Source organism: Peromyscus eremicus, chromosome 3 (genome assembly GCF_949786415.1).
Source record: "Peromyscus eremicus chromosome 3, PerEre_H2_v1, whole genome shotgun sequence".
In the NCBI taxonomy this organism is placed as follows: Eukaryota; Metazoa; Chordata; class Mammalia; order Rodentia; family Cricetidae; genus Peromyscus; species Peromyscus eremicus.
Genome location: NC_081418.1, coordinates 65,942,894 through 65,966,982, shown reverse-complemented (window position 1 = coordinate 65,966,982; position 24,089 = coordinate 65,942,894). Strand labels below are relative to the sequence as shown.

Here is a 24,089-nt window from a genome sequence, read left to right as displayed (position 1 = left end):
TGCCCTAAGAATTCTCCAGTTTTTCTAATTTTTGTAGTTTTCCCACACCCTTTTTCTCATGCCTTATGTTATAAAACCCATACAGCTCATCTATCATAATTACTGTTAATGTCCTTCCACTGAGATTAACAGTGTGTCATGCAGAGATAAATGAAACCCTACTTTACAGTTTATACTTAAGTAGGTGGTCTCAAAAAAACGTTTTCATTCTTTAATTAACAGTCAAATACAGTTAAGAAAACTTAGGGAATATAAGAATTTATTTTTAAAGAGGACAAGGCTGAGGGTGTACATCAGTGGTGGACCCGTGTCTAGCACACGTGAGACCCTGCATCTGCTCCCCAACATACGCATATAACCTAAAATAACTTTAAAAATAAGATCAGGACTTTTCTTGGGGAAAAGAGAAGCTCTTGGGGTGATCCCAAACCCGAAAACCCAGAGAAAGATTGCACAGGCATCCCTTGAAAAGTTCAAAATGTGTTCCCTAAGCCATTGGTTTGTTATGCTGGAGTCACAATGTCCCTGAGTTTCTTCCTTCCTCTCGACTCTGCCACTCACCACTGTCTTTCAGGCTCTTTAGTTCACCTTTCACTTACGACTACCAGCTCCTTTCTGACTGTAACCAGCCCAGCACAAGGCTACCACACAATGCACTTGGAAATAGTTTAATGGCCATGCTGCATTAGGGAAAACCCTCCTTTTTTGTCTCTGGAAATATCTGCATTTCTCTTCTGAAGAATCTAGCCTTTTCATATATGCAACCTAACCCCTTCTTTTCTTTGCCATACAAATCTGCTCTAAGCACCTTGATCTTTTCCATCCTACTGGCACATACACACCTCATTCCTAGACCACTTCACTCACGTGACTCATTCCACAGAAGGCCTTTCCCCTCTTAGTCATCAATTTCTCAACAATTACGGCCAGCTTTTGTTTGGGTCAAATCAATTTTAGTCTTCAAACTCTTTTCAAAATTAACTCAACCAGAGAGCAAGTTTCTACCCACAGGTGAAATTTCTTTTTCTCTTCTTTTTAACTTTCTTTTAAAATAATTAAAATCATATTCATGTATTAAGGCTGGGTATGTGGATGTCAGAGGACAACTTATCAGTGTCACTTCTCTCCTTCCACCTCATGGTCCTAGGGATCCAACTCAGGACAACAGGCCTGGGGACAGGTATTTTTACTAGCTGGGCCATCTTGCTGGCTGCTACAGCATGAGTTTCTGTTGCTATGATAAAACAAACAAACAAAAAACCTGACCAAAACCAATTTGAGGAAGAAAAGAATTCTTTTACAACTTTCTGGTCACAATCCATCACTAAGTAAGTTGAGGCAGGAACCTGGAGGCAGGAAATGAAGTAGAAACCATGGAGGAGTGCTGTTTAATGACTCACTTTCCACAGCTTGCTCAGTTTGCCCCCTTATACAAGCCACCATCACCTGCCTAAGAGCAGCACTATCACCAGTGGGCTGGGCCTTCCTCCATCAATCAAAATAAAGGAAAGGCCCCACTGACTTGCCCACAGGCCAGCTAACAGAGGCATTTCCTCAATTTAGGTTCCCTCTTCCTAAATGATTCTAACTTTCATCAAGTTGACAAAAAACCATACCGTTCCACGAATCATTTTAGAATTTACAGTGTTATTCATGGTAACAATGCTACTTATTTGCTAAATTTTCCTAATACCTTTTTCTAAAAGTATAAGCACAGTCTATGTTCAAGGAATGATGCTTGGGTAAGTAAAGCAAATTTTATTTTCTTAAACTATATAATGGAATCTTTTATTATAGGTGTGTATGTATTTGAAATTTCCAGAATATACATATTCAGATTTACTTCCAGTGAAAATTTCTACTGAAAAGTAACAGAGTATAAGTTGCTTCTTTCAGAAACATATGGGAAAGGGAAGCACACAGACTTAGATGATAAAAGATAAGAAACAAAAACAGCAGAGTAGGACTAGAAAACACTGGCAGTGCACTCTTAGGAGACAGGTGAGAAACAAAGAACAAAGACAGCCAAGTGAGTGTTTTACTGCTGCGTTCTTAACACTGGCATGAAGTTATCATCAGTGGAAACACACCATAAATACCTGCTACGATACAGTAAGCTGAACCAAAGAAAAGGTTGCTAACCCCCCCCCCCCAAACATCTGAGTTGTACTATCTGTAGGACAGTAGTGGGAGTCGGTAGTTTTTAAGAGAAAATTTAAAAAGTTCCAAAAACTCAAGATTCTCTCAAGAAAGCAGTGGTTAAGTTGTAATTAATTGTATATTATCTGGAATTTCCAAATTAATTAGCATAAACTGTTGATAATATGTTCTATTAATACTCTCCCTGGGAGAACATTAAAATGTTCTAAAGACTTTTATGTGTTCAGTCACAACTTCAGTTAACCTTATTTATCTTTTACCTTATTTACCCTACGATGTCAAATTTCATCATTAAAGATGTATCTGCTTTGAGGTTTTCCAGAACTCAATGCTGATGATTTGTGAAGGCATGCTACAAGCAGGTTGCCAAAGAAGGTCCAACCATCTTAAATGGCTTAATGTTTTCATTCATTCTCATTCCAATAGAGTACTGGTTTAAAAAAGAAAATAACTATTTGAATAAATCTGTATAAAAATAGAGATGATCATTTATTTCTAAAATTGGTAACTTAACTCCAATGCTTTAAACTTCACTCAACTGTCCTAAGATTCTTAGGCCAAAGTGCCAGCTGAACTATTAAAAGATGAAAAGACAATTTTAGGTATAAAACCAAAGTTAAAATGTCCACAAAACATATGTGCATATGGACATACATAATAAATTCATTTGGAGATGACCACACTCATTTGAAGTGCTAAAGAATTCCCATATAACTTCATTATATGGTAACAAACTACTATAGAGCTATTAAAAGTATATACTGCTTTATTTAAAATAAGATGTCACATTATTAAATACTGTTTTACTTTACAGGTTTTAGCAGAAAATAGGGATTGTGTCAATGTTATAAAATCTTCAGGTTGGAAGGAACTTGAATTCACCTATTCCACGTTGTCATTCAATATTTGATTGATCTTTGTAAATAAACTGAGAAGTCAGATGAAAATTAGACATTAACTAGTCAACAGTACATAATTTAAATAAATATCCATCTAAACTTACACAGACCTATATTGGAGTTATAGAAAGAAAACTATGAATGGGAACTTAACTAAAAAGCTATTAGGTATTAGGTTCTGTGCATACCACCCCATACCATATAGTAAGAGAAAGAATTTCCTGAATTACATTTACTACATACTTAAAATATGCTATATTTTATTTATATTAACCAATTAAAACCATAGCCAGTGTGGTAGTACACACCTATAATCCAAGAACTGGGGCACGATGATCACTAAATCCACACCAGCTTGAGGTTACAGAGAAAAGACCCTTTCTCAAAACAACTCTTTGAAACACTTGTACCAGAAAACTTACTGTTTTGATTGAATAGAGAGCTTCGTAATCTGAACAATATAAAAGAGGAACGGAAGAGCTGAGGCTATGACCCAGGGCTAATTCTCATACCATGCTGAAAAAGAAAAGAATACAGGTCCTAATTTTAAGGAATCATGTGAGTTAACTTAAGAACCTATGAAAACAGTATCTTGTTAGTAAATACACTTTAAATAGTATTTGTTATGGTTAATGAAAACAAATAAATGTTTCTTTTAGCAAAGAAGTATCTGAAGCAAGAGGCTGATGTTAGTAAATGTACAGTAAAATTCAATACTTTATAAACTCTATCACTGTAGTGTTGCTATAGACAGCTTCAGTTGTCCACTTGACACACACTCAAAGTCACCTGTGTAGAAGGCGCCACAACTGAATACCTGCCTAGATTAGATTGGACTGTGGCCCCACCTGTGAGGCTTTTCTTAATTACTAACTGATGTAGGCAGTCCCAGCCCACTATGGGAGGTGCCATTCCTAGCAGGTAAGTCTAGGCTAAGAAGTCTAGCTGAGCAAGCCAGAGGTTTCTGTGAACAACACTACTCCCTGGTTTCTACTTGAAGCTCCTGCATGGCTCCTTTGATGATGGACTATAAACTATAAGCTAAAATGAGCGCTTTTCTCCCCAGGTTGCTTTTGGTCATGTTGTTTATTACAGCAATTGAAAGCCAACTAAGACAAGCACTAAACTAAATTTCCAGAAACATCCCAGAATTTCTAAAGAAGTATAGCGTTAGCCATCTTCGTATCACTTGGTTAAAAGCCATAAAAACAAGCTGCACCTGGAAATAAGAACTCAAAACACTATTTTATGTATATCATAGTATATCTGTATAGACTATGGTATTACAGGTATCATGTTTATATGAAAACCAAGCCCAATGACTTGAAAAGACCCGAAGAACCTAAGTAACAAAACATGATTAATTACTATAATCAAGGGTGGGCAAGACATGTGCAAACTGAGACGTCACCACACTTAGGATCACTGTCACTACTAAGCCAACTTACCAGTGATAATGTACCAGAAGAGTGAGGAGCCAGAGCTCCTGGCAAAAGATACATTCCTAAGATCAACACATTGACATGAACTTATGTTTTAAAGTAGTAACAGATTAGTTAAGGTACTGGTGAATCATTTTTTTTTGTAACTCAAATCAATGAATAAATGAACAAATGAACGAACAAACGAACACACACACACACACACACACACACACACACACACACACACACACACACACAGTATCACTACATAGCCCAGACTGGCCTAGAAATTGTTACATAGCTTAGCAAGCCTCAAACCTGTCATTCTCCTGTCTCTCCATCCTCAGTACTAGAATTCAGGTGTGTGCCACCACACCTAGTCAATAGATGCTCTAAGACTAGTGTTAGTCACTGACATTCTGACAGTGACTCTTTCTTTCTTTCTGGGGCTGTCCTGGGCACTCTGAAGCATCCTTCACTTAGACACCAGTAGCAGCTCCTCTCATCTGTGACAGTGAAATGCCCCTGAGGATAAAGTGTCAGCAAAATCATCCTTAGTTAAGAAATACTACTTTACAGAAGGAAATGAGGCAAAAATAACATTTCTTAGCCCTTCCCCCTTTTCTGAGAGGCTAAGCAAAGGGCTTCCTAAAGGAATCTGTCTTAATCTCTGGAAACTAAACATTACCTTGCTAAGAAAAAAATTTAAAATTTGTGATTATATTAAATAAGGATCTTGTGAGAGAAGATGAGTTGGGGGGCAGAAAAGGAAGGAAGAGAGAAATGGGGAGAACGGAGCAGAGAGATTTGAAAGACTGGCCTTCACAGGTGAGAATAACAAAGTCACAAGCTAAGGAGTGCCCATGAGAAACAGTGGAAGAAGCAACAAAGGAAGTCTCTAGATTTGCCAACAGGAACAGCTTAATGACATCTTGACCCAATACTATTGATTGGGGCATCTGGTCTTCAGAACTGTAAGAAAATAAATTTTGGAGTTTTGTTTATAAGTCAGTAAGTGTGCCAATTTGTTGCAGCAGCCAAGAGAAACTAAGAGAATCTGAAAGTATTTTAAAAATCTGGTGTTAAATCCAATTAGTAAATGAGATCATGTATGAAGAACATTTAGCACAGTTCTTGAACTCTACTAAGCAAGTGTTGGGGGGGCCGGTATTCAAAGCTCCTAAGAAGGAAAACACATAAACCATTTACTCATATAAAGAAGATTATACAAGTTATGTGTTACAATTTGTCTTGAATAAAAAGAAAAATTGTGAGTTTCTTGAGGACAGAAAGCCTGAACCCTTATTGATTTAGAAAGCAAAAGAGGGAAGGACCGAGCATGAGCAAAGGAAGGGGAACCAGAAAGATGTGTGCTGCCTGCCGTGTGGACCTGGCTAATGTGCTGGAGACGACGGACAGACCAAACGCTAAACTAAACAACACAGAACGCCCTCCAAATCTCTGTGGAATGGTTTGGTAGTGAACAGAATGTTCCACAGGATATATTAATTTATTATACTCAACCTGTGACTCTTCAGGGCTGTTGTCAATATATGCATGCTGGAATTAAAACCCTTTACTATAGGGTAATTGCACAGGACAGGTGCTTACACAAAGAGCACACTGTACCAGTCACTCTACAGCAAAAGTACCTACTAAACAAAACCTCGTAAACCAAATATCCTTTAAACATTAAATTGCATCTACTTAGCAGCTCCCAAGGCCAATATGCCCCCCACGATGAAGGCCCTCTGAAATCTACCATGTCTCTGAAACTCTCATTTTCACTTTTCTTTTCCTAAGCTTATGGCCCACAATAGAGTCAGTCATTTTCCTCACACTCTCACAAACTTCCTAAATATTTTACCTATCTCCAGCTGTCCATCCCACCTTTTAATAACACCTCTCCTACTCAACTAATACCTATATTCTACAGAACAAAGGAACCACAAACCATGCAAAGCACACACAATATAATCAACATAAACTGTTTTTGTTTTTTCTTTTGAGACTGCCTTGCTGCTCACTTTTTCTGAGACAGGTTTTCTCTGTGTAGCCCTCCCTGGCTGTCCTGGAACTTGCTGTGTAGACTAGGTTGGCCTCAAACTCAGAGATCCCCTTGCCTCTGCCCCCCTACTGCTGTGATTAAAGGTGTGCCCATTTATTTTAATAAATATTTTACGTACATTTTCAAGTGATATTAAGTTTTTACAAGATTTCTTCCAATGGCACCAAATTACTTACTATTTCTATATAAAGGTAATAAGCTTAGCTCCACTCAGTCTTCCAGGCATCAGGCTAAAAGAAGATCACCTGACCAAATGCGACTGTACTTACTGGAGACAACCCTTTTTCGAAGAGTGGAAGGAAAGAGAAGGCCAGTTTGCTGAGCTTCATGAGTGAAGCCAGAAAGCAGCAATGCAAGTTAGTGTTCAGATAAATAAGTTGCATGTTAGCTCTTTATCTTCCCACAAGCATCTACATCCATTTATGCATACTTTCAGCCTTTTTAAAATTTAATTTCCAGCATTCACCTTAATGTTCTTCAGAATTTCAGCTGCATCTAATTTTATTACTTTATACTTGCATAACAATGTGAGAAAACTTGCTAAGCTCCATTCTCTTTAAAAGCATTAGCAGATAGCTGGGCTGTGGTGGCGCACACCTTTAATCCCAGCACTCAGGAGGCAGAGCCAGGCGAATCTCTGAGTTCAAGGCCAGCCTGGGCTACAGAGCGAGATCCAGGACAGGCACCAAAACTACACAGAGAAACCCTGTCTTGAAAAACCAAAAAAACTCCTTTGTTCTGTGAATCTAATAGGTAAAAATGGTACATAACAGATTTTTTTTTTTGTTTTGGTTTGATTTATTTTTTTCAAGTAGGGTCTCAACTGCCTCAGCTTCCTGAGTGCTAAATTTACACTGTAAGTAATTTGGTGCCATTGGAAGAAATCTTGTAAAAACTTAGTATCACTTGAAAATGTACGTAAAATATTTATTAAAACAAGTGAGCACACCTTTAATCGAAGCAGTAATGGGGCAGAGGCAAGGGGATCTCTGAGTTTAAGGCCAGCCTAGCCTACACAGCAAACCAACACTCAGTCTTAGCTTATATTTGTATTCTGTATGAAGCTGAAAGTCTTAACATATGCATAATATAATTTAGATTTCTGTTTTGAGACTCTGTCCATGCTCTCTGCCTACTTGGGGTTAATCTTTTGCTTACTGGTTAGTAAGTATCTTTTACAGACTAAGAAAGTTAGTCTTTTGTCTTCAGTAGAAATTGTAGATATTTCCCCAGTTTCTTCATTATCATCATGCTATTTTTATTATTTCATGCTATATTGATTCTTCCACACATATATCTTTCTTAAACAAACTATAAATTCTTCTCATTAGGTACAATTCTTTTGTATATTCCTAGAAGAATGCCTTTCAGATCTTTAGAATTGAAGATCAAATTAAGAAGTAAAGATAAAATTGCTTCAGGAATGACTGGGCACAGATCTTACCATGGGGTGTCTACTGGGATTGCACATGGTTACAATATACAACCAAGTTCTGATAACATAAGCTAGTCTGTCAAACAGGGAAGAAGTCAGTACTGGCTGCTGTGCCCAGTTGCCTGGGTGGGTACTGTAAAAATACAGAAGCTGCTGATGGACATATTTTTCTACTAGGAGGAACAGAATGTGCTCCTCTATAGCCAGAGAAGAGTAAGCCACACATTCACTAGCAACAGCAGGATGTGCAGTATCAGTGGAGGACTAGCAACAAGGGGAGATTGGTAAGGAACCTATCCAGAAACAAGGAGCATAAAAGAAAAAGCTGAAGATGACAAGGCGAGTCAGGGTCAGGTCACATGCAGGAGCTAGCAAGTAGTGGAAAGGATTTAAAAATAAGCTTTAAAAAAAAAAAACCCACTCACTCACTGTCTCATCTTCAGCTCTCATTCTACCTTAAATCTGTGATAACTTCAATGGGTGGCCCTTCTGAAATCATCACCCCCAAGTATTTAAAACAACGCTCAAGTGTCAGTGGAATCTAGCAACAAGTGAGCATTTTTCTATAAGCAGAAAATGTCTCTTCTGGGACGTTACACTTAGAAAGATGGGCTGAAGAGATGGCTTACTGTTTAGAGCACTTGCTTCTCTTCCAGGACTGGAGTTCAGTTCCCAGCATCCATGTGGGATGGCTCACAACCATCTGTAAATCCACTTTCAGGGGATCCAATGGCCTGTCCTAGCCTCTAAGGGCACCACATATATGTGGCACACACATACACTCAAGCACACCCATACACATACAAAATAATTTGGCAGGGGGGGGGGTTGTTTCTTGATATAGGGTTTCTCTATGTAATAGCCCTGGCTGTCCTGGAACTCACTCTGTAGACCAGGGCTAGCCTTGAACTCAGAGATCTGCCTGCCTCTGCCTCTGGAGTGCTGGGATTAAAGGCATGTGCCACTACTGAAAAGATAGGAATTTTAGGATAAAAGCAAAATAATCTTAAAGGAAAATCGAAGCAATTTAGAAAGGTGGGAACTACTCCAAATTGTTAGTGACTATGTGAATTGTTAGTCATTACGTACCATGAGAAAGATTTGAGAAAGGTCTCTGAGTTCTTCTACCATAATTAAGGAAAGTCATAAAGTTAACTTCTCTCTAACCTATTAAAAATGCATTTTATTTTGTTTACTGAGCTCACTTTCTGAAATGGCCACAACAAGGTTAAATATTATCAGAAAAGAGAATGCAGAAATCTGACTTTATTATACTGGGTAGGAATAATCATAATTTAATGACCAAAAGGTATAGATCTTTAACCTAATCTCCATGGTGCTGCCAGAAGACCGCCTTTCCTTCTGTAGGGAAATGAACACAAACTTAACTATAAGGGATGCTTTGATATCTCCCCTCCTAAAAGCTTTCAAAAGGAGGCCAATCTGCTTTAAAAGGTTTGGAATTAGTATACTTCAAACAAGAGTGATGATCTCTCTAGATACTTCAAGACAACTAATATCTGTGTACATTAAACAAGTAATTAAACCTACACTGCTTCTAAGATTAATGCCAGTAACATCCGAGCTCTGAAAGCTATAATGCATTCATGAATCTTATGTTTCATGGTTATTTAGTTAGCCCATTTAACAGCAGTTCAAAAAGTACACTGTTAATAACAGTCTATAAGGAGAGGTACTTTGTGAGTGGAGTGTGAGTTGTTAAAGGAAAAGTCGTTACACACTGAGATCAAGACTTGGTTCTGAATGCATCCTCCTCAGCACACTCTCTAGCAGTTTGGCCAAGTGCCCAGGATGATTAGCAGCCAGTGCAAGCAGAGCAGGGATCCCGTTGAGATGAACTGCAACGGCTCCCCCAAGTGGTCACACAGGAATACTAGCAAAGTGTGGGGCAATCACTGCTGCTGCTTTGAAGCTAACCCAAAATACTCTTAAGCAAAGCTGATGCCTACAATTAGAGAAAAACGTAATCAAATACTAGTACCACAATAGTAGAGGGTCTTCTGTGCTTTAAGATGTGATGTTTATGAACAGAGGATTACTGTTGTTTTGAAAGAAAAACAACCTAACAGTAAAACAAAACTACAATAATTTTTCTCTCTAACATTTTCTAGGCATGATGATATCTCAGATAGTTGAGTACTTTTCAACTCTGCTCAACCGTCCCTAAATATCAGCACATCCTTTGTGGGTAACTACATTTACTTGAAGCCAAGTTCTGATACGAATATAGTTACGTATGCAATACGAAATACATTGGAAAATACATTGAAATACATTGGAAAAGAAAATCAGTGTTATTATATACCTAACTTAGAATTTACAGAAGTTCCCTTTAGGCCACCAGTAATCTGAATTGACTAAATGACATAAACAATACAAACAGGTCTTTCTATCTCTCTCAGTATTTATTTTCTTGATGTTTTAATCACCCGAGGATCTCCGACTAGCGTGATCACTATACTGTATGCAACTCTCTCAGCAATGATTTGCTAATGCTACCCACTTTTGATAAAGCTCAGATGTCCAAAATGTGCAAAGCATTTAATTAAAACATCTGTTGTCTTCTGCTAATCATCCATTATTCAGTAGTAAAGCCTTATAGGTATAGTAAATATTCAAACAAGCAAGGCAATTTTAAAACATTATAAAACGGCTACCCAGAGCCTCATGAGTTTCTTTCTCCTTTTCTGTTTTTAGTCTCATGCTTAAAGGTGAAGGAGAGGAAGCAGCCTGGGTAGTTTAACACAATTTCAGCATGAAATGAGCCTCAGAAAAAAAAGCAAATTGCTCCCTCAAATATTTAAGAAAATTATAAAATCCAACATTTTTCCTTAAGAGAAAAAAAAGAATTGTCTTATATAGTGCTATCAGACTTAATTTAACTATAACAGCTTTATATTTTTGCCTCAAAACTTAAAAAAATATATATAGATTTCAATATTCCAAGGTGGAAATGGAACTCACTGGCATAATTTACAAAAGACACACACCCTCCTACATAGCCTGTAGTCTCCATAGGACAAAATAGAGCAATTCAAAGTGTTACCATTTGTGCATTATGTAACACTAATTTAGAATAAAAGAAACATGAACCTTAAAAGGCAATACATGTATTTAAACAATAATTTAAATATATGAAGGCTTTAAGATATAAATGACCTCAAAATGAAACAATCCCCGAAGTTACTTGTTTACAGAGTAATAAGACCTCTGAACACAAAACTATAACCAGGCCTAGTGGTTTATCATAACTGCACAGCCTAGGTCTGGTTCCTTGTTTGACCAGTGTACCAAAACTATCTCAGCCTCGGTAACGGTGTAATACCTCGCCTAACACGAGACATATGTAAGTTTCAAGAAAAAAAAAAAAATCATCTGAACGACTACAAGGGAAGAAATGCCTGCTAAATCATAGTCCAAGAGAAGAGCTATTTAACGCATCCCGGATATTGTCAGCTATACGACAAGGAACCCCATTCAGGAAGGCTAAAGTAAAATTCCAAGAATTCCCAGAGGCGTAGGAAAGAGTAAAAGCGTGGCTAGCCTGACCTTAACCGGCTGCTTTTTGAGTAATGCGGAGAATTTTCTGAGCTTCTCACCGACAGCCTTCCGAGAGTCTCTTCCTCACCGCCCTCCTTCCCACCTACACAAATGCTCGCCCCAGAAAAGGGGAGTTTAATGAACGTGGTATCTCGAGCTGCGATCCCAGGAACTGGGAGCTTGAAAATAAAGTCCCAATAAAGTGTTGTTGTTGGTTTGTTTTTTTTAAGTACCCCCGCCAGAAAATTAATAACAAAATACACCCCCCCAACCAATCCACAAGCTGTCACCACGCTGTCGGCTCTGCCATCTACTCCCCCCAGGTCCGCTGCCCGGCCAGAACAGAAGGGACGAGAAGGCAGGCACCTTTCTGCTTCCTGGCAAAGGTGCCCAGGCTCCGAGAGCACGCGCTGAGCGGCGACCGCCCCCGCAGAGGCGTGTGCTCGCCCACGGCCACTTTGGCCAAACAACTGGAACCTCGTGGCTCGGAAGTGGCAACGGGAGTTGCAGCAAGCCGCCTCCCCGGGATCTCGGAGCCCCCCTAAAGGTGTCAGTCAGAGCCGCCCGCTCGCCCGCTCCGGTCCACGCTGGAGCGCTCGCGCCGCAGAGGGAGGCGGCCGGCCCCGCCCGGAAGGGGCGGCCCGCGGGAGCGCGTGGGGCGAGGGGCGCCGGCGGGACACGCCGTGGCTCCCGCGCCCAGGTGGCAGGGGCGGGGCCCGCGTGGCGCCTCCGGGCTGGGGCGCCGCCGGAGCCGGCCGTTACCGCACCGCGTGGAGCCGCCACTCACCGGCTCGCACCTCGGCCGCCTCCGCGCCGCCGCTCCTCGTCTCAGCCGCGGGCGCCGCGTAGCCCCATCTACCGACTCGGGGCTCGCGGTCGGGCGGGCAGCTCCCGCCGTCCCCGCCGGCCTCGCCCTCCGCCCGGCTCCGGGCTCCGCCGCTGCCCGCCGGCCCGCGCGGCCAGCCTCCCTCAGCCGCTCCGCTCCCGCCGCCGCCGCCGCCGCCGCCGGGGCGCGCTCCTCCTGGCCTCGCGCGTGCGCCGGACGCCGGGGAGCGCGCGCACGAGTGCGCGCGGAGGTTCCCCCCCCACACACACACACACTCCCGCCCGCCCGCCCGCCCGCCCGGGCCCCGCCCCTCGGCCGTGGCCCCGCCGCCAGGTGCCGCCGCCAGAGGGCCCCGCGGGCGGGTCCCTTAGGGTCGCCCGGGCCGGGCGCGCGTCCTCGGCGTCCAGTGGGAGGGGAGCGGGGAACAGGCCGAGAGCGGCTATGGCACAAAGGAGACGCGGGCGTCCTGAAGCCTGCGCCCGCCTCCCTGTCATCCCCCTTGGCTCGGAGGTGGACTTGGCGGGGGTCTGAATTTTCTCCCAGAGGCCCAACCGGAGAGTACGGTTCACAACCGATAAACCAAAGGGCACTAGCTCCTTTCACCGAGCGAGGGCTCGGGCAGGCTCCTGAAGCCAGCTTAGCCAGACAGACCCTCCCAAACATCTGGCCCTCCCAGACCTGGAAGGAGGCGATGTGCCGCGCCTCCAGCCGCGACCCTGCGCCCAGTGGGCTGATGGTGGATGGGTGCCCTATCAAAAAGTGTCCTTTCGACCAGAGTGTAGCTTGAATTGCTCGGCTGAAAGGAACCGAGCAGTGCAATGCAGCAGCAGACGCTTCTGGCTAGAAACACAGCAAGGCAGTGCGAGAGCTTCTAATCCCCCCGGAGATCTCTCTGCCAGTCCTCAGACCCGTGCTATGGGCTCTCGAAGAAGCTGTCATGTTCTCCCTAAAACTGAAGCAAGTGTTACATGTTCTTTCAATGGGACAACATGTATCCTCAGGGGATGTAGAAAGTGCAAGTAAAACTACTGTGGCCATACATCTGGTGGCTTCTGCGTAGCCTCCCTCTCCTGGCTCCTGAGCACCTTGCATAGCTTCTCCACAAACTGGCCATGAGATTCGGAGATGGACTTCCGAGATGAGATGCACTGTCTCCTCCGTGGGTGTAGCAGGCACGGAAAGGAAGGGGAAAACACTGGTTCGGTGTATTAAGAGGGCCCCAGTGAGTTTTGTCTTTAGCGTCAACCAAGCATCAAAGATTAATTTGCTCTGCCGTGAGGATCATTAATTTTGCAAACCAACATGTAGGGGGACTTTGTAGAGCGTTAATTTAGAACCTTCTTTCCCAGAACAGCAAACCTGAGAAAGGGAAATTGGAAGCAATTAAGAAGAGCGGAATGTGCCAAGGAGCACAGAATAACTTTGAGTAGGTATTATGGCCCCCTGTAGCTAAGCCTGCCTGGTGAAATGTGATGGAGTGAGCCAGATGCCCAGTGGTATGAGAAGGCATAGGCAAAAGGGAAGCACAGTTGTCCTCTCAAGATGGCATGCACTCTCTGGGTCTTCCTTACTTTTCTGAATACTCAGGGGCGCCTGCCTGCCGCACCCTACCCCAGACCTGGAAACTTTCATCTAGTCTCCCTTCGGCTCCCACCGCACCACACCCTTTTCAACTCAGTAGTGTACCTGCCCTGAGCTGCTCTGGAGGAGCAGGGAGTGAATGTCATTTCTGGGTATGCTGCTACTTCCTGTATTGTACCTTTATTTTCACGAAGGTCTCGTGGAAACAGTGTACTAACCTGCCACACTGTCCTCTCAGTTCCTACAAACATGAAATTACCTGAGGCTAAGTTGTGAGGAGGAAGCAGTCTCTCTACACCTGTCAACTCACAGCATGTCAGTCTCTAGGACCAGCCCTAGCCAATATTCTTGACCTGGCATATCTCAGAGCAGAAATAAGTGCATTTCATTGAGAGTTCCAAATCTTTTCTCTAAACACTGACAGCGGGTAGAGACGAAGGCCGATCACTGTTGTAAGGCTCATCCTCGGGATCACAGAAATGATTTCACTTCAATAACTGTCTTCAATAGCTTCTTTCCTGGGAGCTCTTGTCGGTGGAGTTTTCTGTCAGTGTCCGTTTTATCCAACACTCCTATCCCAGTTAGGCGATGAAGCAGTACTTCCTATAAATAATAGCCCACCTTGTGACGTTCTGCCCTTCCTCTAAACTTTGAAAGTGGGACATGCCAGAGTCAATTGAAAATGATCCGATGTGAACACTGAAAGCCCCCGCCCTGACTTGCCAGCTCACTGTCCTGAGAGACTACCATTCCTGAAACACCGCTCATCCATTTCCACACCTGTTACAAAAGCTCCATTCTAGGGAAAGAGACAGTTATGATTGAAAATGACACTGAGTCTTTCTCTTCAGTGTTCTTAACAGTCTCGCTTCCCTTTTCCTCCAAGGTTAATCTAAACTTTAAAGTCTAAATGGATCACAATTTCACTGCAGCCTAGTTGTAACTCAACCAGAAAAATCGGAATTTTGGTTTTCTTAATCTAAACATCCATGGTTAGCTTTTATTTTCTTCCCTCAAATATAAATAAAAGTTGAGGTGGGAAAGATAACTCGGTGGTTGAGAGCACTTGCTGCTGGGACCTGGGTTAGATTCCCAGCACCCACATAGCAGCTCGCAATTATCCACAACCCCAATTCCGGGTGATCTGACACCCTTTTCTGGCCTCTGGGGGGTACCAGGAATGCATGTGATGTTCATACATATATGCAGGCAAAACACCCATATACATAAAAAATAAAATAAAGAATTTAAGGTATATAAGTAAAAATTTAAATGATGGTATTGAGTCCTCTTGCCAGATATGCTGGTAGTATGTCTAGAAGTAGAGAATTTTGCTAAGAGCAAGAGCCCCCAAAGTTTAGCCAAAAAAAAAAAAAAAAATCCACATCCTATTTGCTCCTTTTCCAAGTGATCCATCATAAGAACTGCAGCGTTCTTAGAGGATAGCGTTGTGAAAAATTGCAACTGACAAGCGTCACACAGGCCAAGCGCGGCTCCCTCCAGAATTCTTTAGCCTCACTCTTTTATCTCCGTACACAAAGCTAGGTCAGACTCCCCAGTGCCAGCCTTCTTGCTAACCTTTCTAATTCTAGCCTGTCTCATACCTGCTTATAGTTTACCCTACACGAAGAGGAATGTATCCTGCATTCCATTTTGACTATCAGATCACCCTAAGAACTTAACAAGAAGACCCAAACCAACACCACTAATGCCCAGGTCCCTCCCTAGATGCATTGGGCTAGGGTACATACAGCCGTAGGGTGCTTTGGGGCTCTCCAGATAGTCCCAGTGTACAGCAAAGGTAGGAACTATGGAAATGAGTCATCTTCCAGGGGACATTTACATGGTCTTTTCACAACACTGGGGTAGCTCCAAATTATCTCAAGTAATCAAATTAAAATACCTAATCCTGTGCTGTAAGACTCTTTGCCAATTGACTAGAATAGTCTCCTTTCAAAACAGCTTAAATTTATCTCCTTTCCAAAGCTTCCCCAGATTAGTCTCATCTGGATGCCTGGAGATCACCAGGTTCCCAAATCTCTGAGCATCCTGACAGCACAGGTTTCACAAAGCCAAGGACCACAGTTGCCTGTGGGTAATATTGTTTTAATCTTGCTTTCGTAGATAGCTGTCGGGACCTTTTCCTGTCATCTTAATCTCCCTGAATTCTCACTGGTCAACGGACAATCCAAAATAAACAGAACTGTTTCCTTAGCAGAATTTTCTCCTCTAAACTACCTATCTAAAGAACACAATGGCAGTTCATTTTAGAAATCATTACAATTCAAGCCCTCAACTGTAAGAACTTAAATGCTAGTTTTTTTCTTTCTTACAAAAGAATATATATATATATATACATATACATATATCTGTGTGTCATATTCTTGTACTTTAGACATGGAAATTTGGTTTCTATGCCTACCTGTTTACTGAAACTACTCTTTACCTTGTCAGCATTGACAATTCCATTCATATACTTGTTTATTTATTCACCCATTTATTGGTGGGAAATGCTGGGAATAAAACATTAACATCGGCTCCTACCTGATAATGCAGAATACGGTGCTATTAAAATATCACATAACTGCTGTGTCAGACATCTCAACAGGAGACAGTGGAATCATATGAGCACCAGAAGGTCTTCGCTTAGATAGTGTTCATTCACTTGACCTCTCTGCGGGGTTTAAGGGGGTGTGCCCCCCACCCCGTCCCCAGTCCTGCTTTGTGAGCCTCTCTCTCCCTTCACCGGTACTGTATGTATCTGACTGTTTTGTCTCTGTGCTCTTGCTGTGTTCTTCTCCCACCCCTTCAATAAACATGCTCTACTAAGAACAAGGAGGATTTCTGAGGGGAAAATGTAGAGTGAAAAGATAGGAAGGCTCTCTCAGATGCTTAGAGGCTGCTGCTCCAGGGCTCCCAAGCCTCTATCTGTCTACTCTCCTTCCGGGCTTGTTTTCAACTCCATATTGAGATTTGAGTGTCTCCATCTGGATAAGCCGATCACAGTTCCAATTAACACGACTAAAATAAATTTGCTACGTCTAGCCGCCCTCATTCATCCCCTTTGCTCACATTCTTGCCATGCATTACCTTCACGGCCTCCCTCTGGCTGCCCTAACGCACACACTGAGCCTGGGCCAGTCCTCCCAGAGCCCACTTCGAGCTATAGGAAAGGATGGTTTTGTCCATTTCCTTTGACTCCTCTTTTTTGCCTGAAGGTCTCCTTGCCCTAATTTAGTCTGTACTCTTCATCGGGGAGGTCAGCCATTTCATCCCTGTCTCTACTGCCTATGAGACTCCACTCCTAAAGCCACTCACGATGGTCAAGGTTACCCATCTGGATATTAGTCACTCCAGTCTTGCACCACTGTATGTCTGGCCCTTGTATTTTATAGGTATGTCTTCCCCTATCTCTGCGGGCAAAAATCCAGACTGTTATGCTCATCTCCCCCACCTATTCTTTGAAATCTCTTTTGCATCATCCCAAACAGAGGTGACTGCCCTCCGTGAGTTGCTGCAATACTTTGATGGCCTTTTCTGGCCCTTTTCTATTCTGCTTTATAAAAGCATCAATTATGTTTAAATATCTCCCTTCACTTTTTTTCCCCCACCATCATCCAGGCTCCAACCCTGCCTTGCTTGCAGATAAGAGTCCAGGGTGCTGTGCACAAGAAGGCTTGCAGCATTTGGCATAGTGCTGTATACAGTAGGTACTCATTTATTGGAATAAAGTTGTTGGTTGGTGGACTACCAAATTAAGAACATGAAGCAAAAAAAGGAAGTTGCTCCCTCTACTTGAATGCTTATTTCCGACAACACAGGGGACAGTTGAGAAAGTCTGACAAAGACAATCAGACTTAAGGTAGGGAGCCTAGCAAAGCTGCTTGAGTTTATCCTGCAACAGCACGGACATCTAATTAACCCTTTGGAGTTCTCCTTTCAAGTTCGCTTCTAAGTCACACCACTCCTATCTATGAGTTGTATAAAGGGAAAATAATTATTCTACTTGGGTATAAAAAAGACTTTAACTGGCACAACAATGGAAATTAGAACAAACAGACGCCTGTAAGCATCTATAAGGTGTCTGTATAGTGTCCTGACCTCATTGGAGAAGCCGAGAGACATAGTCCTGTAGGGCAGAGGAGGTATTTTCCAAAAGAGAGTCTTAATGGTGATTAAGCATTAAAGCACAAGGTCACACCGTGGAGCTGATATGCTCCTCCGGAGATTCTGGGAGGCATCGGGAGGGTGAAACCAGGGCATGAAGAAGCAAAGCAGATACTTAAGACATTTGTTTAAAAAACAAAAAAACTAACTGATGATTAGGATTAGGGGACAGAAACAAAGGTGTGTGTGTGTGTGTGTGTGTGTGTGTGTGTGTGTGTGTGTGTGTGTGTTTGTGTGTGCAGTAGTAGTAGTAGGGTATGGCCAGGGCAAACTGTTTTGGCTGTTCAAAATCCTGGAAGTTAATGGTCCATTACAAAGAGATGCTACTACCATGGTAGGAAGTACAGGGTGCTTAGTTCCTCTTTAAAATATCAAGGCTATTTACAAATATGAAAGATTTGCCTTGATAATCATACTGCCAGTGAGTTCACACCTACACAAAGACACAGTCTTATGCTTCTCGGAGTGTTCCTTCTGACTGGGTGTCACATGTCTGAAATCCAAGCACTTGGGAAGCTGCTACAGGAAGACTTCCAGTTTTCATCCAGCCTGGACTACCTAGTAGGTCCCAGGCAAACCTGGGCTACATAGTGAGACCTCATCTCAGCAAAACAAAAGCAAAGAAACACGTGGAACACCCGTTTCCCCTTGCCGTCATCATTATACTGTATTTTACAGTGAGGGGGTGAGTGAAGAGGAGTTAAGTTCACCTGCACAGGCCCCAGCATGAGGCAGTGTGGAAGGTGATGCCGATGCCGGGGCAGCCCCTGCTCCTTCTCACGCTGCACGTACAGAGTGCTTGGGAAGTCTCAGGCCAGTTCAACCGGAAAGAGTTATAGTACAAGTCGCACAATGAAGGGCTCTCCGTAACATGTTGGCTTTAACTTGGGTTCATCACCATGATCTGCAAACTTACAGGGTGTGTGTAATTTAGCAGAGTAGAATCTGGGTAAAGCCCCTCGGGTTTTGTTGCTGCAGTAGAACTACATGATACCAAAGTGCAAATTTTTCTTTTTTTTTTTTTTTTCAGTTTTTTGAGACAGGGTTTCTCTGTGTAGCTTTGCGCCTTTCCTGAAACTCACTTGGTAGTCCAGGCTGGCCTCGAACTCACAGAGATCCGCCTGGCTCTGCCTCCCGAGTGCTGGGATTAAAGGCGTGCGCCACCACCGCCCGGCAGTGCAAATTTTTCTAAACTGTTTTCAAAACATAAAAAGGAATAAAAGTATTAAATATTTTTAAAAAATAATAAAAATAATTCTAGGGTTTTGTGTATGTGTGTGTGTGTGTGTGTGTGTGTGTGTGTGTGTGTGTGTGTTATGTGGAGGCAGAGGACAACTTTATGGAGTTGGTTCTCTCCTTCCACCTTTATGGAACTCAGATAGGCTCACATAGCAAGCACGTTCATCTGCTGGACCATCTTACCGCTCTCCCAAACAAGCATTTTTTTCAAAGTTTCTGTTCCTCCGTAGGATGTGGTCAGTGTTTAAAGGTCAGCACATACCACACTAACATAGCAACCACCCAGGTAACAGCTGAGACTGTCATTCAGGCCTGCTTTGTCATTGATCGCTCCTTCTGCCCACGTCGTCCACTCCTGGCTCCTCCTTCCACTGGTGTCCATCCAAGGCCACTTACTAATAGGCACACCAAACCAACTCAGAATCACTTGCTCAGAGAGCCTGGTGGGTACAGAGAAAAGGGTTCCTTTTCTCTATCTTAGGGGGGAAACATAATTAACGCTGTAGTTTAATTATCTTAAGGGAGGTTTATGGCTAACTAGATCTGTTTAATTATTTGTAACCTAATTTCTATGTTTTTGTTTATGTATTACTTGAATGTCTCCTATGTGAATAGATGTTTACTTTACTGGTCACTCAGAGGAATTCAACTAGGAGGAAAAAATTGCTAACTCCAAACAGGAAATGTGTTAGTCCATTTGCTCTGCCCCGTCTAAGGTATTTTAGGTTGGGTAATTTATAAATAGATATATCTTTTCTCACATTTCTGGAAGCTGGAAAGTCCAAGGTAAATCAGTGTACTCATTGGTTTAGTAACTAGAAATTCATCTTTGCTTGTGGATGACTCCTTGTCATGGTGTCCTTACACAGAAGAGAAGCCAAAGACTTCCTCCAGACTCTTTTACAAGGTGGCTAATCCCATTCACATGGGCTCCGTCCTCAGGATCTAATGCTTTTTGTTATGGACACACCTCCAAACCACATCACCTTGGGGATAGTTTCCCACAGGAATTTTGCAGGGACACATACGTTTAAATAGTAAAGAGCTTGTAACTCATAACAAACAGCTATATATCTCTCTATATATTAATCTAAGGATATAAGTTCTTTATGTTGAGACAATTCTTACCCCTCTCATTATTTGGAGGAATATTTCTCACCACTTGTTGCATAAGATTCTGCCTGAGATGCTAATGATAATACCTTTTTTAAAAAAAAAAATCATTTACAGTGGGCCATGTGATCCAGGTTTGGCCAATCAGAACACTGGATCACTGATCACCCTCAGCCACAGAGAAATAGGTATGTTACCTAAATCAAGAACAGTTTAGGTTTTCATGGCTGGTAGAGAAAAGAGTGTGGGGAGAGGGGGCGGATGTTCTCTTATGTGTGTGTTTATATTCTCTTCTTGAACACTCGGAGAAATTCATAAAAAAATGAATCTTCATTTTGGATTTTTCTGGTTATATAAAGTCATGGAATCCTTTTAAAACTAAACTAATTTGAGCTGAATTTCAAGCCACTTTTCAGCAGCTTAGTCTAACTTAAGAACAGTTGATTTGGATAAGTTATATATTTATGAAATGGTACAGTATAGAAAAATATATGATTGCATGATATAGTTAGGTAAATAATTATAAGGCATTGACATTCTTTTTGGCACTGACATTCTTTTTTAAGGTTAATATTTGTTTGATTCATCCCAATTTATTAAAATTAGGAAATGAAAAAAAATTAGGAAATGATTATGATTCATCTTATTCTAAGTCAATATACAATTCTAACACTTTGAATAGTTACTCAGAGAGTATTCACCAACTGTCTAATCAGATATATTTACAGCTTCCAGCTCTAAACCATCATAGCAGTCAGGTAACAGGTAGTAGAAAAGGAGAATTCAGCAGTTCTAAGTTCTACTCTGGAAATGCTACTGTGACCTGAGAATGTTTTTCAATGGGAAAAACCCTCCCTTTCCCCATCCTACCTTGCAGGATATTTTCAGGGTTACAAATTAAGCCTATGAGATACCAACACCATTGCTTTCTGCAGGAAGAGGTTGACTGTTTACTATTACTGTTTTCACAATAGCTGTAGAAAAGCAAATACTCATTCATTAATTAACCTTAATTATATACCAAGAATGCTCATAGTACAGTTATTTTCCCTTCCAAAGAAGACCCAGTTCCATTTTATATGCTATTTTAAAGCACTGATCTAGAAATGCTAGCCAGTGCAATAAGACAAGAAAGAGATACATAAGAGAAATGGTATTAGCATTGAAAGGAGAGAAGGCATTTACTAGTAATGAGATTGTCTCTCTGACTAAGTCAAGATGATCAACTAAAGTATCAAGTTACATCTGATTAAAGTCCAGAAAATGCAATTAGTTTTCCATATATGTAATTAATTCATAGGCTGTAAAAAACATTCCATTCACAATTGCAAGTGTGTCCAATATTGAACTGAAATATAAAGCTACCATGAGCTCATAATAGAGTATTAGTGGAAGCACAGCCAGTTTATTTTTTAAAAAAAAAAGCTAGTGGGGCTGGGAAGACCATTCAGTTAGTCAAGCACTTGCTGTGCAAGAGAGAGGACCTGAGTTCAGACACCAGCACCCAGGCCTTGCATTACGGCATGTGCCTATGGTACCAGTGCTGGGGAGAAAGAGGCAGGGGTGTTTCTGGAGCATGCTGGCCAGACAACCTTGCCAAATTAGGGATATCCAGGTTCAGGGACAGACCATCTCAAAAAAGATGAACAAAGATTGAGGAAGACACCTCTATCCTCCGGAAGCATTCACACACACACACACACAAACATGTACATACACAAACACACAAAATAGCTATGAAGTAGGCTATATACATATGGGGATTTGAGAATGCAAAAGTTATTATTGCTAATGAGTAGAGACAGTTTCGTACACTCAGTAAATTGTATGATAATAATCGGCAAAACATTTTTCAAATTGCAATCCCAAACATAAATCGTAGATAGTATTGTATTTTGCATACAAAATAAACCCATGTAACAAATTAAAAGATAATACTGCATTGCACCAAGACAGAAACTGGGTATTATAGGTGAGGGAACGAGACTCAGAATACCACACATGTTCTCTTGTATGCAGAGTCCAGCACTGGATTTTTATATGTGTATAATTATGGGTGTGAGTGTGGGCATAGGCCACGAAATTAGAAAAGGGATCGTAAGGGGGGCAAGAGGCTTGAAGGATGAGGGATGGGGGCGGGTACAATACACATGCATGGAAGTGGAAAGAATATTCCTTGAGAGGCAAGGGTCCAAGAAGAGGTGCCAGAGGATGGAAGAGAGGAGCAGAAAGGCAGGAGAAACCAAACCAGGTATGTAAAGTATGTATGAAAAACCATAACAAACCCTATTACTTCGTATGCGGAATCTCTGACTCCCTGAAGTCTTTGGTAAAAAGATACCATAGACAAACAGAAAATCAAACAATACATTTAGATATAAAATTGCAATCTGTAACAGAGTGTTGAGTCGCATATCATGAATATATTGAAATCAGTATAAACAACTAAATCTAGTTAAATTTAAAAGGGACAGGTGTAAGTTTGGCAGAATAAACTAATAATCTTTAGGGTTCACCTTTTGTACTTGATGGCGTATGCTGATTAATGTTAAAATAATAATGCATGCTCAAATTCTTCAAATTGAAGACTCAGAATATCAGAAATCCTTTTATTTTTACAAGAGGTTTATTTGAGTGAACTGATTTCCAAGCTCTGGGGATTGTCCTTGCTTTAATTAAAATCCTTTGCATGGCACCTAGCACAGTACCTCACACAGACGGGTGTTTCACGATGATGCTGTACCCTACAGAAGTGCTCGCACAGTATGTGAAACAGTTTATAATCATGGACTCCTTTATGACAGCAAACATGACTGATTAGATCAATATCATTTGCGTATCATTATAGGTTTGATGTTCTCTATTCTCTTCTTACATCTTAATCACATTTTAGTACGCTAAGAGAATATTAGCAAAAATCATGGAAACTTTCTCACATTCTATCTTTTATGGGATTCTACAGAGGAAAAAGTAGTAAGGTCTCATGAGATGTTGTGTCACTAACTTGGTGATATGTTGCTTTAGAATATACGACCCTTAGTTTTAACTGCGGTGTAGGCTTCTTGTCCCTAAATGTCTTTGCTTCTATTGTTTTCTGGCATTATCAGTTACACCAGCTGGGTGCTTACTGAACTCATCAGTTCAACTAAGATTTCTTTTAAGCACCTAATACACGTATCAGAGAGTGTGCTGGGAACTAGAGTAACTAGAGTAACTAAGATAGATGTGATTCTGACCTCGTGGAATTTATAGTCTTGATGGGGAGTCAATGAGACTAGCGTGTTAGATTCAAAACAGGCATTGCTCAAAGAATGTTCAGCAGCTGTCAGAGCAGATCAAGGAAGTAACAGGTTCACCCCTTGTTATCCCCGCCCCAGGCAAGTATTTTCAACCCTTAATAAACCACTCAGATTATTTTTAGATATTGACTATGCTCCAAGTACCAAGCTAGACACTTTGTAGATCTTGAGAAATATATAATTATCTCATTTATGAGAGAGGAAGCTGCTAGAGTGTTTAATGACAAACTTAGTGTTGCATAATGATTAAGTCATGGCCTTAAGGTCGGACAGCCTGGTGAATCTTGGCTATACTGGTAATTTACTGAGTGAACAAT

General features: G+C 41.6%; 1 protein-coding gene across 2 annotated transcripts in view; it reads right to left on the bottom strand.

Annotated features, from left to right (window-relative positions):
- The window catches only part of Pals2 (protein associated with LIN7 2, MAGUK p55 family member), a 112,495-nt gene extending 100,022 nt beyond the window's left edge, over window positions 1-12,473 (bottom strand). The window contains exon 1 of one of the 2 annotated variants that reach the window (XM_059257827.1): window positions 12,335-12,473. The gene's annotated coding sequence lies outside the window, so the exon portion shown is untranslated. The remainder of the gene's footprint in view (window positions 1-12,334) is intronic. The other variant, XM_059257828.1, reaches the window with a different exon arrangement.
- Window positions 12,474-24,089: the final 11,616 nt, after the last annotated feature.